A 19,085-nucleotide genomic window follows, 5' to 3' on the forward strand; every position below is an offset into this window, starting at 1 on the left:
TTAAGCAGAAAATCAAACATTTAAAACTGGAAAACATAAGCAAAAAAATCAAACTTCACTAATCAAAAATTTGCCAAACAAACATTTTTATCTCTGTTTTATCCTCTTTCGTACAAGTTTGTTATTTTACCGTACGAAGTATCTACTTTGTCGTATGGTCCGGTGGGAATTGTCGTACGATCTTGTTTAGCAAAAAATTTTATGTTATCTTTCATCGTTCGGTCCAGTGATAATTTTTGTACGAGCCATCTTAGCAAAGGATTTTATGCCATCATTTGTCATCTGGTTCTATTTGAAAGCTCGTACGAGTTTATGCCTTTTTTCATGCGAGATTTCTGGTTTGTCGTATGAACCTATATAATTTTCGTTCGGGGTTGTGTAGTCTATCATACGACCTTTTGTCTCCGTTGGTCAAGAACTGTCTTCTTGCACATGTTTTTCAGGTCTGTCACATTTGCTCGATCAATTTGCAGTGATCATAAGCACCTATTATCTATCATTTTATGCTTGGATTAACTTTTTGGTTCTCTTGGTCAATTTATCATCTATCAAATCAGATTCTAAAGCTAAACACCTCAAGATTTCCAAGTACTCACCCTCAACAAGTTCAAGGTCTAAACATCTCAAAGTGCATCATCAACCTATTTGATAAACTAATCACCCAAAACATAGTTTCTCATCATAATCTATCATCCTTTATCACAAAACTACAATGTTTTGTCAGGATAATCTTGTCCCACATCGTAGGATATATCGTTCCTATTGGACTTGGTTCTTATCAAATCATCATCATTGCACTCCAAAACCAAACATCAAAACCTTGCAAATTTTTAAACACTTGAACCATATTTTCATGTCATATTACGCTATCACATTTACATTGACAGTTGATCCCTTATCAAAACAACTTTTGGACAATCAAATCCTAGCACAATATTAACACACGTGTATGCCCGTTTTAACTACAGCTCAGAGACGAAAGATCGCAAAGACGGAAATCAAAACATTGGAAATAACTGAAGAGCATATAACCATGGAACACGAAGATGAAATACAAGTCAAAGAAGAAATAACAGAACAACGTGTCAGAGACATCAAAAAAGATCCCCAATTCGATAAATTTATGGAGAAAATATTGGAGGGAGACAAAGAAAAATACTTCCTAATGTTAGCAAGAATTGGTGCTACACTCTCCCAAGATTTTCATATGAACAAATTGACACAAAAGAAAAGTGATCCTTCTCCTAGTAATGAACAATATAAGGATATTTTTGGTCTTAAAATGAATGACACATCAATTCCTAGTAACACTAGAACCAATGAAGAAACTTACATTCCCAAAAGAGATGAAGTAGAAATTCTGAATGCCATTCAACCCAATGAAGATACAAGAAGGACTAGAGATGACACAAGATGAGATCCAGATCCTCCTAAAATAAAAAATCATGGTTATGTAATAACAAATCATGTTGATAATCCTATCACAACTCTCATGCAATAACTACAAACACAAATTCAAGATATGCAGAGAGGAAATGTTAGAAGATACTCACTTCAAGAAATTTGTCCTTATCCATTCGACCAAAATCTAAACTTGATACCATTTCCTATAGGTTTTGAAACTCCTAGATACGAAAAATATGATGGAAGCACTGGTCCTCAAGATTGTATACGAGAATTTTGCACAATGAGTATGGAGTTTGCACATGAGGATACCTACTTAATCAGATTATTTCTGAAAAGTTTAACTAGACTAGCTATAGAATGGTTCTCCAAACTTCCACTTGGAATCAGATCATGTTGGCATTACAGTAAGAAAGATTGTTTGCATTTCAATATCAGGAGATTGTTGATATTCAGTAAGGATATTGAGAAGGTTGTTGAAGATTATTGATATAACTGAAGAAGGATGATAACTATCTTTATAACATTATTTTGTCATTGATGTCAAGAGATTGATTATCTAATTCAGTATGATGTTGCCATATCTTGAGAAGATTGATTAGAAGAGAATTAAGATGTCGGTAAAAGACATAGAAAGAATGTGATGAATAAGGGGAGAAATAAGTTATTCAATGGGCAACTATTACCGAGTTAGACAATGATGAGATCATGATGTTTAGATTGTTTTGATATTCTACATATGTTGTTGATTGTAAGGTTAATACTATACTATGTCACCGAGCAAAGAACCTAGTCGATAAACCCTAAGGAACCTAGTCGATAAACCCTAAGGAACCTAGTCTGTAAACCCTATGGTTATCGATATCGGTTAAGGAAGGTGAAATGTCTACCGAGTAAAGTTTAGTATTCACCGAGTTGCAACCGAGTTATGACAGTGCGCATGGGATGGATAAAAGAATTATTTAATGAAGGACAATGATTAGCTGGAGATGTATAAATGATTGGTATGTCGTGCATGAAGTTTGTTAAGGATCTATGGCAAAGGAAAATCAGCAGGAAGATCTATAGTGCAGATTGAACCGCAATAACCTTGTGCAAGTTCCAAGAAAGGATTGCAAGTCCCAAGGTAAGGTAAAACATTTTCAGATCGAAGGATACATTCAACCTGGTCAAGTTTGAAGATCTGATGGCTAAGATTGATCATGAGAAATGTGATCAAGGAGATTAAGCAGTTAGCAATTGTTTATAAATGAGGAATTGTTGATAAACAATGTATGCGGGCAAGTATATGCACAAGGATGCTACATAGTGATTACCGAGCATAGAAGTTTGAAGACCTATTTGGATAACAGAGTAGAAAGCCCAGCAAAGGGACAAGATAAGTCTTATGACTAGATTGTTTTGAGCAAATAAGAATCTGCTTTAGCATTTTAGATGTGAAGTTGTAGATAGATTTGTATTACTGTTATTTTGTAAGTGATAGAAAATCTCTTAACCGAGTGGACTTAACAATCTTATATGTAAACCCTCTAGCAAGGTAACATTCTAAATGAGTGTTTGAAATCCTTTGACAAGGTCACTTCTAACAAAGTGAAGATCCTAATAGATCTGAGGGAAATCCCTTAACCGGGTCACATCTAGCAATGTGTTTGTAATCTTTAACAAGATTTGCTTTTAACCGAGCATACTCTAGAAGAGTATATTTCTTAGTGGGTCTAAAATCCCACAGTGGTTTTTCCCTATTTGGGTTTCCACGTTAAATCTGGTGTTATGAGTGTTATGATGATTATATGCTTATGAGTTTGCATGTTTAGCAGTTTTGGTTATATTGTTGAAGTATAAGTTACCGAGGTTGAATCTGTTGTTTTTATGGAAGTTTAAGTTTGTATGATTCACCCCCCCCCCCCCCTCTCATCTTGTTAGCTATTGGCATCTGTACTTACATTAAGTATCAGAACTATCAGATCATTCTCAAAATTGGTGGATAAGTTTGTTTCACAATACTCTTACAACATACAACATGAATTAACAATGCTAAACCTATGTAATACCAAACAAAAGAGTGGAGAACCTTTCATGATATTTTTACAACGATGGAGATGGTTAGCTTCACGATATCCTCGTACAATGCCAGAGTATGAAAAAATGGACATATTTATTGACAACCTAAATAATCAAATGAGTTATCATCTAAAAATGCAAGGAAATAAAAGTTCTGGAAAGATGATTGATAATGGAATCGGAATGGAAGAAGCCATGATAAAGAAAGGTGAATTGAAAATATACAAAGATGGAGTTCATCCTCCTAACAACACTAATAACAACAATCACAAAGATAAGCCAAAGTTTTGGAATAGAAATCGTAATGTCTTTAACAATGGAATAGTGGATAACAACAATGTGAAACCAAAACAACTGGTTTTTTATTTATCCCATCACTCAGCAGCGGCTCAGCAAAACAATCATCACCAAAAAGAAACTATCAAAAATTTCTTTCGAAGAAAATTTACAAACATTGGTGAACCCCTTGGGTCGGCACTAAAGACGCTTCTCACAAACAAATTGATCACTTTACCATAAGAAAGGAACTACGAACCTCAAGTAAAACCACCTTGGTGGAATGATAACCATTATTATGATTTCCATCGAAATAAGGGACATCACACAGATAATTGTCAGCAATTGAAACATGTCATCTAAGATTTGATTGATAATGGAGTAATAACAGTGGATGGACATACAACAAACAAATCTCATACAACTTTTAAAACTCCGCTTCCAAACTATGAGAAGGGGGAATCATTAACAACAAATAATGGTAAGGGTAAAGTGAAGGTAAACTACGCTCATACATATGATAATGTGGTAAACGTGATTGTAGTTAAAGAAAAGAAAAACCAAGAACATGCTCATGCTATCACAAGAAGCAAAGCTAAAGTTGTTTTGCCTCTATCCTACGACAAACACACCATCCACTACCAAACAATACAATCTAGTTGATCAATTACAAAAAAAACCTGCCTAAATATCCATCTTGGACCTTTTAAAGCTTTCACCTGCACATAAAGAAATCCTTGAATGAGCATTAGTAGATACCACAGTGTCTAAAGATCTTGATATTGATCAATTCCAAACCATGGTGGGACACCTCACAACCCCTCACTGCTTATCATTCATTGAAGAAGATGACATGTCCCTGCAACATCCCAATAACGCTCCCTTGCATATCGAAGTCATCATTCATAAGACATGAGTTAAACACATCCTAATAGATGGAGGAGTCGGTTTAAATATTTGTAGATTTGAGTCTAGTTCGTCCTTTGGGTTATTCAAAAGATGCAGTTGATCCCCAGAAAAATATCACCATAAAATCCTATGATGAAGAAGAGCGTTCCTCTAAAGGAATTGTGATGTTACCCATCATAGTGGAACCTTGGCAGAAAGACACAACATGTCAAGTTCTAGACTTAGATTTATCATATAACATACTCTTGGGGAGACCCTGGATACATGAAATACAAGTTGTGCCATCAACATATCATCAGTGCTTAAAGTTTCCCTACAATGGGCAGGAAATCACAATCTCAGTAGATTCAAATCCATTTCAGTACTATAGTAATCTTAAACCAGCTCAAGAAGTCATTGTTCCTCATAATAGAGAGGCATCATCTTCAAACACACAATCCAAGGAACAATCATTTGCCTTTATTTTGTCAAGTATGGAAAAACAAATGTAGCTAAGAGATAGAGGGAATGGAGAATATTCAATATCACAATTACCACTTTCTCCTAAATCCTTTGGAAAACCATCAAACTCTAAACAACAACCAATTTTAAAACATCTTCTGATATTTGATGGAGCATTTGTTAGTGTTGGAACCTTATCAGAGGAAACAAAAGAAAAAGATGTGCTACAGTGACTATACAAGGACGAAGAAATTCAACAAAAGATCAACAATGTCCGCATACCTACAGAAAAGTATGGAAAAGGATTTAACATTCTCAGAAATATGGGATACACTGGAACAGATCCTATAGGGAAAAGAAAAGAAGGTATATCAAAACCTATCCAACCTTACACTCAACAGGCTACAGACAAAACAGGCTTAGGGTATGGACAAGTTACTTTACCAGAAGACACATCTTGTAGCCAACAACAAGAGGAATATGAAAATAGACAAGAACAACAAGCAATTGAAAGAGAAGCAACATTAGTTAAGCAACAAACACAAGCAAACATGAAATGGGAAAAGAAGCAAAATTCAAATCAACAGGAAAAACAAAATAAAAGCACCTCTCAAGCAGCATTAAATCTCAATCAAAACAAGAAAGAAGCTAATATAAGTCAAGGAGAGCTCATAGAAAAGTTGATAGAACTCAATCTCAGTCCCGAAGAGGTTGAATATGAAAGAAGAAAAGATATAACAAGAAAAGCTGAAGAAATAAATCAAATACTATATGAACAAATCTATAGATTGTAGGTTGCAAGTGATACAGATTCTAATGAATGGGAATGGGATTCACTCTGAAGAATCAACTGAAGAAAATTGCTTTGAAGGATATGTAGGAGTCGATGTAGTTCACACATATGCAGGGCAAAAGTTAGGAACTAGTTCACTTGAATCAGAATCACATTCAGCTGACTTGGAATTAATCGAGGACAATCAGGAACTTCTTGTGCGAGTCCATTCTGATGAGAGTACCATTCTAGACATTGACATACATATTGAAAACTTTGATACATCCATCATGACTCTTGATACTTTCGAAACATCTCAACCCAATGACCCCTACCTCTCATCCACCCCGAACTTATTGATTGGGAAAATGAAGGACATACTACCATTGACACCTTTCCTGACGACCATGCCATATCCGTATATCTTAATGCAATCAAACTTGTAACAACTTTCATCAGGAATTTCAGCAACGCATCTTCCAATCAAGTGGGTGCTAAATCTCGTAGTCGCAAAAAGAAAAATAAAGAAAACAATATCAGGTCTAATGCTGAAAACCATTTCTTGGCAACATTAGATCAGGAAAAGTAAAAAGAAAGGATGCATCTAATGGTGAAAACCTCCTCGAGGCACCAAAAGATGGGAGATTTGACACTTTACTTGCACACTATCAAGAAAGGTCATCAATTTTGATCGAACCAACAGAGGCAGTTAACATTGGGTTAATAGAGCAACCAAAGATCCTACATCCAACCACTTCTCTATCAAAAGAAGAAATGCAACAATATATAGAATTCTTCAAACGACGGCAAATCATTTTCACCTGGTTATATGTAGACATGCCAGGGTTGGATCCAGAGCTTATTATGCATCACTTGAATGTCAGTCTTGAAGCTAAACCAGTCAAACAGAAGTTAAGGAAAATGCATCCACATATCACACTCCTGGTCAAAGCAGAACTAAAGAAATTATTGGATGTAGAATTCATCAGACCTGTAGCATATCCTCAATGGGTATCTAACATCGTTCCTATTTCAAAACTAGATAAAAGCATCAGAATATGCACAAACTTCAGAGATCTTAATAATGCATGTCCAAAGGATGACTTTCCTTTGCCTAACATTGACATCATTGTAGATTTAACTGTTGGACACTCCATGTTTTCTCTAATGGATGGTTTCTCTGGATAGAATCAGATTAAAATAGCACCTGAAGATCAAGAAAAGATAGCTTTCACATGCTCGTGGGGTACTTTCTGTTGGAACATCATGCCTTTTGGACTAAAGAACGCAAGTGCTACATATCCAAGAGCTATGACAACAATATTCCATGATATGATGCATACATTCATGGAAGACTATGTGGATGACATCTTGGCAAAATCATACAATAGAGAAGACCATATAGGAATACTAGAAAAGATCTTTGACAGGTTAGAACAATATAAGCTACGACTCAATCCTTAGAAATGTGCCTTTGGTGTCACTTTAGGCAAGCTTGGGACACATTGTTTCAGCTAGAGGTATCGAAGTAGATCCAGCTAAGGTAAAAGCAATCATGGAGATGGCATCTCCCAAGAATATAAGTCAACTAAGATCACTCCAAGGAAGACTCCAGTCAATCAGAAGATTTTTTGCTCAACTAGCAGGTAAATATCAACCATTTACTCATCTATTGCATAAAAATGTTCATTTTAAATGGGACCATCATTGTGAGGATGCATTCAACAAGATCAAGGCATATCTCATGCAACCACCTATTCTAATACCACTAATTCTAGGAAAGTCGTTATTACTCTATGTATCGACCACTGAAGTATCATTAGCGGTTTTGATCGCACAGCGAGATAATGAAGAAAAAGAACAAGCCATCTACTACATCAGTAGAACACTAGTGGGATATGAGCTCAACTATTCTCCAATAGAAAAAGCATGCTTGGCGGTAGTTTTTGCTTATCAAAAATTAAGACACTATCTATTATCTCACTCCATCAAGTTGATAGCTAAAATCGATCCATTGAAGTATTTACTCAGCAAGGCAACATTGACAAGACAATTAGCAAAATGGATCATGATCCTGAGTGAGTTTGATATTGAATATGTAGACAAAAAATCTATCAAGGGACAAGTCATCACAAACCAACTAGCCGAGGCACCACTTCAAGATAATCGTCCTTTGCAGATTGAATTTCCTGATGTTGATATCCTAACAGTCACAACAAAAACATGGCAATTATACTTTGATGGTTCATATACATAGCATGGATCAGGAGCAGGTATTCTATTCATCACACCACAAGGTCATACAATTCCCAAAGCATACAAATTAAGCTTTCCATGACCAACAACACAGCAGAGTATGAAGCTTTGGTTATAGGTATCAAGATGGCTATAGAATGGAACATTACACAACTTCAAGTCTTTGGAGACTCTCAGCTTGTCATCAATCAAATAAATGAGGATTATCAAACAAAGGGCAAAAAGTTGATGCCTTATAAAATGATGGTTGATGATATCAAGAAATAATTTGTAGAAATAACTTTTCAGAAGATTCCAAGGAATGACAACAAAGCAGCAGATGTCATGGCTACACTTGCTTCTCTCCTTCAGACACAGGAAAATCAACAGTGTTATGAATTCCTAGTGCAAGAGTTGTTTTACCCTACTCATAATTGTCCTAATTCCCAAACTATCTGTCACCTTGTTGGGCATGATTCCTCCGGTTATGGCCAAACTTACACATACCTGAAAGATAACACCTTACCTCCCGACTTATTGAAAAATCAAAAGAGAAACTTTATTCGCCAATCCTCCCATTTTACTCTTGTCACGGGTACCCTGTTTAAACGAGGTCTAGATGGTACTCTTTTAAGATGTCTTGAACAAGAAGAATCTAAGAAGGCCTTACATGAATTCCATAATGGCATTTGTGGCACTCATTCAAGTGGCCTCACCCTTTCGAAAAAACTCATACGCTTGGGCTATTATTGGCCGACTATGAAACGGGATTCTTTTTAGATAGCTCAAACATGCAAACAATGTCAAATCCATGGGAATTTGATTCATGCACCAGCACAAGAACTTCATGCTTTGGCAACATCTTGGCCTTTTTGTCAATGGGGTCTTGATTTAGTAGGAAAGATAAATCCTTCTTCATCTAATGGTCATAAATTCATCCTTGTAGCTACAGAATATTTCACAAAATGGATTGAGGCAGTACCTCTCACAAATATCACAAGAAAACAAATTGTTTCATTTATCTTGAACTACATCATCTATCGCTATGGAATCCCCATGACCATTATCACTAATAATGGGTGACCATTCAAGAATCAGGATGTACAAGAGCTATGTGCAAAATTCAAGATCCAACACAGATTTTCCACACCCTATTATCCACAAGGGAATGGGCAAGCAGAAGCATCAAACAAAACTATTTTCAAAATCCTCAAAAAGACAGTGAACGATGCTGGAAAATATTGGCATATTCAATTGAACCCTGCTCTATGGGCCTACTGTACCAGTATCCGCACACAAACAGGTGCCACACCTTTCTCTCTTTTTTATGGATCAGAAGCAATACTCCCAATAGAAGTAGATATACCTTCTCTATGAGTATCATTAAAAGGTATTATCCCAGATGAAGAACAACGAGTATCTAGATTGCAGGAGTTAGAATTGATCCACGAACGAAGACAAAATTTCTTTGATCATATAAAAGTATATCAGGAAAGAATGTGTCGAAGTTATAATCACAAGGTCAAACCAAGAACATTTCAAATTGGGGAACTAGTACTAAAGGAAAATCCACGCAACCAGTCAGATCGAGAAAAGAAAGGAAAGTTTGAACCAAACTGGTTAGGTTTGTTTGTGGTCATAGCAGTATTTGAGTCAAGAGCATATCAGCTATCAACACAGGATGGAGATCAACTCGAAGAACCTATCAATAGCATGCATCTAAAGAAGTTTTATGTCTGAAAAAGTAGAAAAATCAAAAACAGTGAAAAAGCAAGAAAAAAAAAATTTTAAAGTGAAAAAAGCAAAAAAATCCAAAAATAGTGAAAAAGCAAAAAATCCAAAAATAGTGAAAAAGCAAAAAATCCAAAAACAAAATCAAATATGAGAAAAAGTGCAATAAAAACAGGCGATGAAAACCTGGCAAACAGGCACTATCTGTCGGCTAGCTCTTCCATCTATTAGTTCATGCATCCTTCCGCTTGCATTCTTTTCCATCAACGTTGTTCATATGCATAATAAAGCCTTGTACATACGCAGCCATCCCAGGTGGCTTCTTACCATGGTTTGGATCATTGGGTATATCACACTGAATTTGTTTCTAGGCTTGGGCCAAAATCCTGCACCTAGCTGGGGGCAAAATTTTCGATCATTTTTTGAGCTTAATCAAACAGGTAGAATAAACAGTTAGACAACTATTATCAAGCGAAAACTGAGACACATCCAACGTTGAACATGAGATCAAATTGTCAAACAATCAAACTATCACAAAGTCAGTCTAAACACATGGATGATATATTTTGGATAATGATTTTAGCAGGATTGTTCATATTTTTCTATCTTGATTTTCGCTATCATGATTTCTAAGTGACTCCAGGATGTCTTTGACTAGAGAAACAAGGAAGGAACATGATATTTTTCTTGTATGTTGTCTGTAAATTAATTATTAATATGTGCAAATTTGTCTCAGGACATGATCATCGGAGTATCATCAAAGACATTTCCAATTTGCGTATTGAAATGATTAATACTGCCTGTTTTACGCAAGCAACACTCAGGTCATCTTGGTTCAATTACACCTCGATGCTTGTGCTAACGTGCCATATAAAAATCCAGGAAAGTCATGCTCAGGTCATCATGGTTTAATTATACCATCGATGTTTGCACTTACTTCCCACATTTTAAAAAGCTCAATGATGACAAAACACAATAACCCAGTGACTGGTCTAGTCATCGAATTGCATTTCATTTGCATTAGCTTTGCATTTAGCTTGCATGGGATCCTGCATGCTCCTTTTATCCAAGGTTAAATCTATCACAATGTACACGCAATCAAACTGATGACTCATCTCTATCCAAATATTATCAACTCAGCGAAAATCTTATATTTCTTCAACAGAACCAACATCAACTTATATAAATCTTCCTGCAACTTGATATCAACAAACTGTTAGTTCTTTACTCAATCAACCGTATCAATTCTATTAATCAATCACATCTAAATCGATTCTCTCATGTCTTATACAGTATGTATCTTTCCTGAAACCAGATGTTCTGATCATGTCATATACAGGATATATCGTTCCTAAAACCAAATGCTTTGATCATCTTTGTCTTATACAGGAGGTGTCATTCCTGGAACCAATCTGAATCTCGATCTTATCAATCTAATCAATTAAGCTTTATCAATAATCAAGAACCACATCACCATGATCATAGAACTCGCATTTTCATCAACCACGGTTTCAGAAATCAAATCATTTCTAATCGGGATATCAATTTCACAAAGATCAAAACACTCCAAAGGTCAATTATCTCAATTGATCTCCCAAGGGGGCATCATCGTATTGGAATTTATCAATCAATAGCTGGGGCATCCTATCAAACCAATATCATCATCAAAATGAGATTATTCTTTGAATCAATGCGTCATCACACCTCGCTTCAAAGAGGGGCAAATTGTATACACCTAAAAATGGTCTGAAGATAATTAATTAAATAAGCAATTATTTAATTAATCCCCCTTCCTAATTTAATTTAATTCATTAAGCAATTTGATTAAATTCCCCCTTTCATCTACTTATTAATAAGTCTAAGGATTTATTTAATAGGTTCATTTCATAATCCCTTTGATTAATTAATTCAAATTAATTAATCCTCCTCCCACTTCAATTAATTCTTCTAATCCCCTAATTAATAAAAACAAATCAATTTATGAGTTGTTGAGAATTAATTAGTCTTTTCTTATTATTTGAATTTTTAAATTCAAATTACCCACATGCCTCTTAACTTCTAACCACCTAACCTAACCATCCCTCTAACCTAACCCATTCCACCTAACCTTGGGTTTGCCTAACCCTATCCTATCTTCCACATCCTAACCTCCTTATCCTAACCTCCTATGGTGTAGATATTTTCTTCTTGAGACACATGGCACTTTGGCCACATGTCTCCTCTCTTGGGCACTTGCCCTTTTATGAGCAAATCTCCTTGACACTTGTCACCATAGAGATGACAAGTGTCTCTTCCTCCAACCTCTTCTCCAACCTCCTCCAATTTCACCCTTGATATCTTCAGACTCAATCTTCACCGTTGATTCCTGCCACCTCACCCCTGGCCTTGGAAATCCTATAAATATCCCCCATTTTGGAGCAATAAGGATCCCATCTCATTTGAGAATCGTTATTATAGGCAATTGCATCTTAGATTTAGTTTAATTTGATCATTTTCTAGCATAATTGTTGAATCATGTAGCTTAATCAATCTCTTTTCTAGCTTAATTGCATCATCATCATAGCTTAATCATGTATATCATTAGCTTAATTAGTCTCTTGGATCAATCTAGCATAATCAGTCTCATCTTTGTATATCATTATCATTTCAAATCCTCCATCTAGGTGTAGTCAAGTCACTGGGATTGCTTATCCAGATATGAGAACAAATCCATACTCACATCTCTTAGGAGGCGATAGATCGCTTTGTCAATGTTTTATCTTTCTTTTGCTTATGATTTTCTAACCATGCTTGTAATGATCTATTGAGTGTTTTGTGTTGCAACTACACGTATCACACTTCACAGAGCACAACACACGTGATATAATATTGCTTAGCCGGTGAAGCCCGCATGTCGAGACCTGACATGGTGGATGCTTCTCTCTAGAGACTGACTCACTAGATAATGACCTAGTTTCCAAGTCACATTCTAATGGGTGAGTTTCAAAGTCATCCACTTTGAGACTCACCTTGTCTTTATCATACGACAATGGCTAGGTCATGATTTGTAGAAAAATCCCCATTTCCTATAAGGGGATCGATAGTAATGATATCAAAAAAGGCATCATCCTTATTAATTTCATAGTTATGGTTATTGTGAGAAGGACTCAATTTTCTATGAGGATGGGATGAAGAATTGGCCTGCATATCCCCAAGGGGCAGGGATTCTTGATCAATTCCACCATCTCGAGGGGTCTCATTATGAGAATTCGTAAGAGTATTGAAATTATTTGAAAGTTTCAAGGTAGAATCTCTCTCATTAGGGATAGGTAGATCAATTGTCACACCCATCAACACGGTGGATTTCCTCCTTTCTTTGATATCCCTAACCATGGTTTTTATAATAGAGTGATTATCACTTTCAGTCACACTAATCATCGGCGGCAATGATTGAGAATCATCATCCATTGGAATCAAATAAGAATAAATGGAAGGGGACTCTGTAGAGGATTGAGTGATTTTCGTCATATAATTTTTATTCCTCTTTAGCTTTTTCAGACCAAGCTATTGAGAATTCTTGTGCTTGGACTTGTAGGCCTTGGGCAAGACAAACTGGTCATGAGATTCATTCTTACTATCTCTTACTTGGGAAAGTGAGACAACGATAGCCGAATGAAGAAAGCGGTCAACATTGAAATCCCTAATTTAAAGGAATTCATCAAAAATAGGTAGAGAGGTGACAATAGCCTTCACCGTTCCCTTCAAAAATTTCAGGCTTTCCAATAGAGGTACTTCAATAACGCTCGCAAAACACTCGGGTGGAGGCTAGGAAGACGGACTTAGATCACTAATTGCATGTCTTGGGGGGACCTCTCTAGGGGACCCAATAGGTTTGTCCAAAGGTTTCTACTTTGTTAAAATTATACAATTTCTCCAAATATGGCCCCCTTATTTGCATAGAAAGTAGGCATTAATCCCACCTAGGGCTTTGATAATGCAGACCAAGGGATCGTCATCAACCTTGATTTCTAAAAATCTGGGGAGATCTTTCCGAGGATTAACATAGATTAAAACCCTAGAATCTATGTAAGGAACCAAATATTGGGTGTTATCCACTCTAAGCACCTCACCAATGGATTCCAGCAATTGGGGTATGAAATTCCATAACAAAGAGGGGAGATTTTTAACCACTATCCACCTAGGGCAAGATAATGTTAGAATCTCATAAAAAACAACCTCGGGTGACCACTTGAGGGCTCTTAAAGTACAATTTCTAATGGACCAAAAATGTTTATCAGTCACTATCGCTTGAGATTTAGGGTCATTGAAAAAAAAATCCCCTCTTTGAATCATTCTGCAAAATGTAAAATGAAACCCTAGTTTCTTAATCCAAATATTTTTAAACCATTCATCTAAGAATTTGCGAGCCAACCACTTTGTGATGTCTATGGGCGTGAGAAAGACTATGTACATTTTTTACAGTGATTTCTCATTATTCAGAGCATCAATTATTTTGGAATTAGGAGAAATTGCCATGCTAGAAACAGGAACGGTAGTCTACTTATATGTTCCTCATCCTGGCTCACCATTCCTATGGATAGCGAAACCAAGTTTGTGTCGAATTTTGTAGTTTCAAGCATGGAGAGCGGGTTTTCAATTAACACATATTTAAAAGATTTGGTGCCATTTGTGAGGGCATTTCCTTTATTATTAGCAAGAGAAGCCAAACTAATGACCTCAAGGCTTGGAGCCCCATCCATATGGCTGCATTAATCACTCCCTATCTCACAAACTGGAAGAACCAACCAACACAAGTGATAATTGATATAGAGATAAAATAGGAAGAGAGAAGGTGGGCTTACCTTGGTCGAGGAGCTCGTGCAACCTCCTCCACACCCACAATGCAGACCCCTACGTCGAGGTAAACCCTACCATGTATCACCTCCAAAGTTGCAGATCATTTTTTTCTCTTTTACCTTTCTATTTATATCTTGTTTATCTCTTACTTGAGTTAAACAAATATTTCAAAAATAATATATAAAAAATATTTATTATTAAAATTAATTTCTAATTTATTATATATATGATTTTTTATATTTATATCTTATTACCTCTTAGTTTACTTTGAATTCTTTTATTGTAATTATATATCAATATTTTAATTTAATTATAATTGGGGTTAGGGTTAAGATTCGATAAGTGCTTAATTAAGATTTTGGTTGAATTACGGTTAGGATTAGGTTGTATTAAAAATATGGTTAGGTTTTAATTTATATTAAGGTTCAAGGTTAGAATAAAAGGTTGCAAGTAAATATTTATATTTTAAATTTATATTAATAAGATCTATTTTATTAAAATAAAGTTTAAGTTGTTTTAAAATGTTTTGAGTTTATCACAACAAAGTTTAAAGGTATTTATTTCATAGAAATTTTGAAATAAGGAAAAAATTCATAATAAAAGTACATAATAATGAATTTTTTTCTAATTATTTTATAAAAAAATGATAATAAGTGTGATGAATGCATTATCCTACAATAGTAACCCTAATTGCAGCCAAACCTTAACCCTAAATGTAATCTTACCATAATTGAAACCTAAACCTAAACTTACCTCTAACCCTAGAATTAAATGCTACCAACAACTTGTACTCTAGTCAAACAATAATTGAACCCTAATCCTCAATTAAACCCTAACCCTATTTCAATCCTAATACTAACTCTAACCCTAATTAAGCCATAATTAAATTATAATACTAACCCTATTCCTGATTGAACCCTACCCCTAACCCTCACACTAATTCTAATTGAACCCTAACCCTTACCCCAAGCATTATCCTACAATAACAACCCTAATTGTAGCCTAAACTTTATTTAGAACCTAGCCTTACCATAATTTAAACCTAACCCTAAACTTAACTATAACCCTAAGATTAAATACTACCTACAACTTGAACCCTAACCCTGAACTAAACCCTAACCTTAACTGAATCCTAATTCTAATTGAATTATAACCTAACCCTAACCCTAATTGAACTCTAATCCTAATTTAACACAAATATTAATGCAATTGAATCATAAACCCAATGCTAACCTTGATTGAAATCTAATACTAATCATAACTATAATTAAACCCTTATCATAATCAAAACCTAACCTTCACAATATCCATAATCTAGACCTATTGAACCCTAACCATAACCTAATCTTACCATAATTGAAACCTAACCTTAACCTAACCCTAAACTTGAATATAACCCTAGAATTAAGCCCTAACTACAATTTGCACCCTAATCTAACCATGATTAAATGATATCCCTAAACTTAATGCTAACCCTAATTAACCCTAATCATAATTGAACCTTGCCCCTAAATTTAACCCTAACCCTAATTTAACTCTAATCCTCATTAAACTCTAGTCCTAATCTAACCCTAACCCTAATATACCCCAAACCCTAATCCTACTTGAACTCTAATCCTAAATTAACCCGAACTCTAATGCAATTGAATCATGACACTTATTCAACTCAAATCCTAACCCTAATTATAATCAAACCCTGATCATAATTGAACCCTAACACTAATTATCTATAACCTTGACCCTTAATCCTAATCCTAATCTAACCATGATTGAACCTAACCCTAAAATAAACCCTAATCCTAACTTAATTATAACATAACCCTAACCCTAATTGAACTCTAATGCTAGTTTAACCCTAACTTTAATATAATTAAAACATAGCCTTGATTCTCATGTTGATTAAAATCTAATACTAGAGCCGTAACCATAATTAAACCCTTATCATAATCAAACCCTAACCTTGGTAATATCCCTAATCTAGACCTAATTGAACCCTAACCCTAATTGAACCTTTATGCTAACATAACCATAACCCTAATTAAAGCTCAACTTTAACCTTAAAATTAGGCTTTATTATATAATCCTAATCCTCACAATATGTGTTATCCTTAAACACTAACCCTATTTGAATCCTAACCCTAACTCTAAACCCCAATTAAACCCTAAATGAATTGTAATACTAACCATGTTCCTAATTGAACCCTAGCTCTAACCCTAAAATTGATTCTAATTGAACCCTAACTTTTACCCCAAGCATTATCCTATAATAGTAATCCTAATTGTAGTATAATCTTAATCCTAAACCTAATATTACTATAATTAAAACCTAATTGTACCCCTAGCCCTAGAATTAAACCCTAACTATAACTTGAACTCTAATCTAACCATAATTGAACCCTGTCCCTTAACTTTTACCCCTAATTGAGTTGTAATCCTAATTCAACCCTAGCACCAAACTTAACCCTAACTGTAATTGACCTCTAATCCTAACTAAGATCCAATCCTAATCTTATACTACAACCCCAACTATAATTAAACCCTTATCATAATCAAACCCTAATCTTGACAATATCCCTAATCTAGACCTAATTGAACCTTAACCATAACCTAACCCTAAACATAACTATAATCAAGTACAATTAAAAGCCTTTATTACAACTTGAACCCTAATCTAAGAATAGTTAAACCATAGCCTAAACCTAACCCTAACCCTAATAGGACACTAATCCTAATTTAACTCTAACCTTAAACTTAACCCCGATCCTAATAGAACTCTAATCCTAATTGATCTATAATCCTAATCTAACACTGACCCTAATATACCCCAAACCTTAATCCAAATTGAACTTTAATTATGGTTAGGGTTTGAGATTAGTTTAGGGTTAGGGTTTAATTAAAATTAGGGTTAAATTTCATTAAGGGAAAGTATTCAATTATGGTTAGGGTTCAATATGAATAAGAGTTCAAATAAGGTAAGGGTTAGAGTTTAATTAGGGTTAGGGCTAGGATGAGGATTCAATTAGGGTTAGAGTTTAATCATTTTTAATAATTTAATAATATTATTATTTTATTTGTTGTCTTACATGTTGCGGTGCGACTGCTACTAACATATATATCTTAAATTTAATTTATATAAAGTACGCCAAGATATAACGAGGCATTTAATTATTTCAATTTAATAATTTATATATTCCATTGAATGATGAAAAAAATATATGCCTTGATATACCTCAGCATACTTTATATAGATTAAATTTAAGATATATATGCCAGTATAAACCATTTAGTGTTAGGATAACTGGTGGACAACTGAGGGGGGGGGTGAATCAGTTGTCAACAGATTATATTAATCAAACTACTTTATGACCTTTAATCGGAGCACATAAACATTGAATACCGAAATAGAAAAAATAGATACCGGTAAGCAATCAAACTTAAGAATGAAACAAAGAGTTAACACAATGCAACCATACCACATAACACCATGATTTGTACGTAGAAAACTCGATAAAGGGAAAAACCACAGTGGGAAGCCTACCCATAGTCAGATGATACTTCTGAAGAAAGTATGTGATACAATAAGGGGGCCTGCACATGCAGGAAGGCACACTACCTAGAGCGTATTGCTCATTACAAAGGATTCTCACTGACTACAGAGAGGTTATAACCACCTCAATATAATTGGACAACAATCCAAAAGAATGAACTCCCAAAGATAGCATCTACCATGCATGATTACAGTCTCGGTTAAGCTCAATACCGGAGGCTTTTGACCTCTTACTTAAACCCAATTCGATCACCTATGATCGACCAAATCTCCTTTGCATATGATATTTCATTCCACGACCACGAACATATTTCACCACCACGATCTACAATGAGGTCTTACATGAATTTATACAAACCCTAAGGCCTAAACCAATTAGGTCGGCCACCTAAAGATATTATAATAAAATCATTACATACATCCAGATTACAATGATATGCCATGTTGGCTCAAGACCAAAACAACATTAACCAATCTATAAAATATCCCGGTAACGTGTAGAGAACACGTTAACATGATACTGGTCCATAACCTATATAGGTACCGAACCTAATATGGGTCCACCACGCCAAGGCGATGTCTCCAATCAGTCGAGCCATGATCAAGGATCACCTTCTGCATCCTGAATTCCATCTAGAAGCCGCACCAACACCACTTATGCATTTTGTCAAAGATTCTCAGTAAAAGCTTTGGTGGTAAAACCTTAAACCCTTACCTGTAACACAAGATCTTCTATCGGTAACCAAAACCTGTCTGTCGGTAACCAACCATAACAGCTAGTGTTGACATCAATGACAAATCATCAATGCAACACATAATCAATTCCTCTATATTGCCAACAATCTCCCCCTTTGGCATTGATGGCAACACTAG

The sequence above is a fragment of the Cryptomeria japonica genome, chromosome 6 (assembly GCF_030272615.1).
Source record: "Cryptomeria japonica chromosome 6, Sugi_1.0, whole genome shotgun sequence".
NCBI classification, from domain to species: domain Eukaryota; kingdom Viridiplantae; phylum Streptophyta; class Pinopsida; order Cupressales; family Cupressaceae; genus Cryptomeria; species Cryptomeria japonica.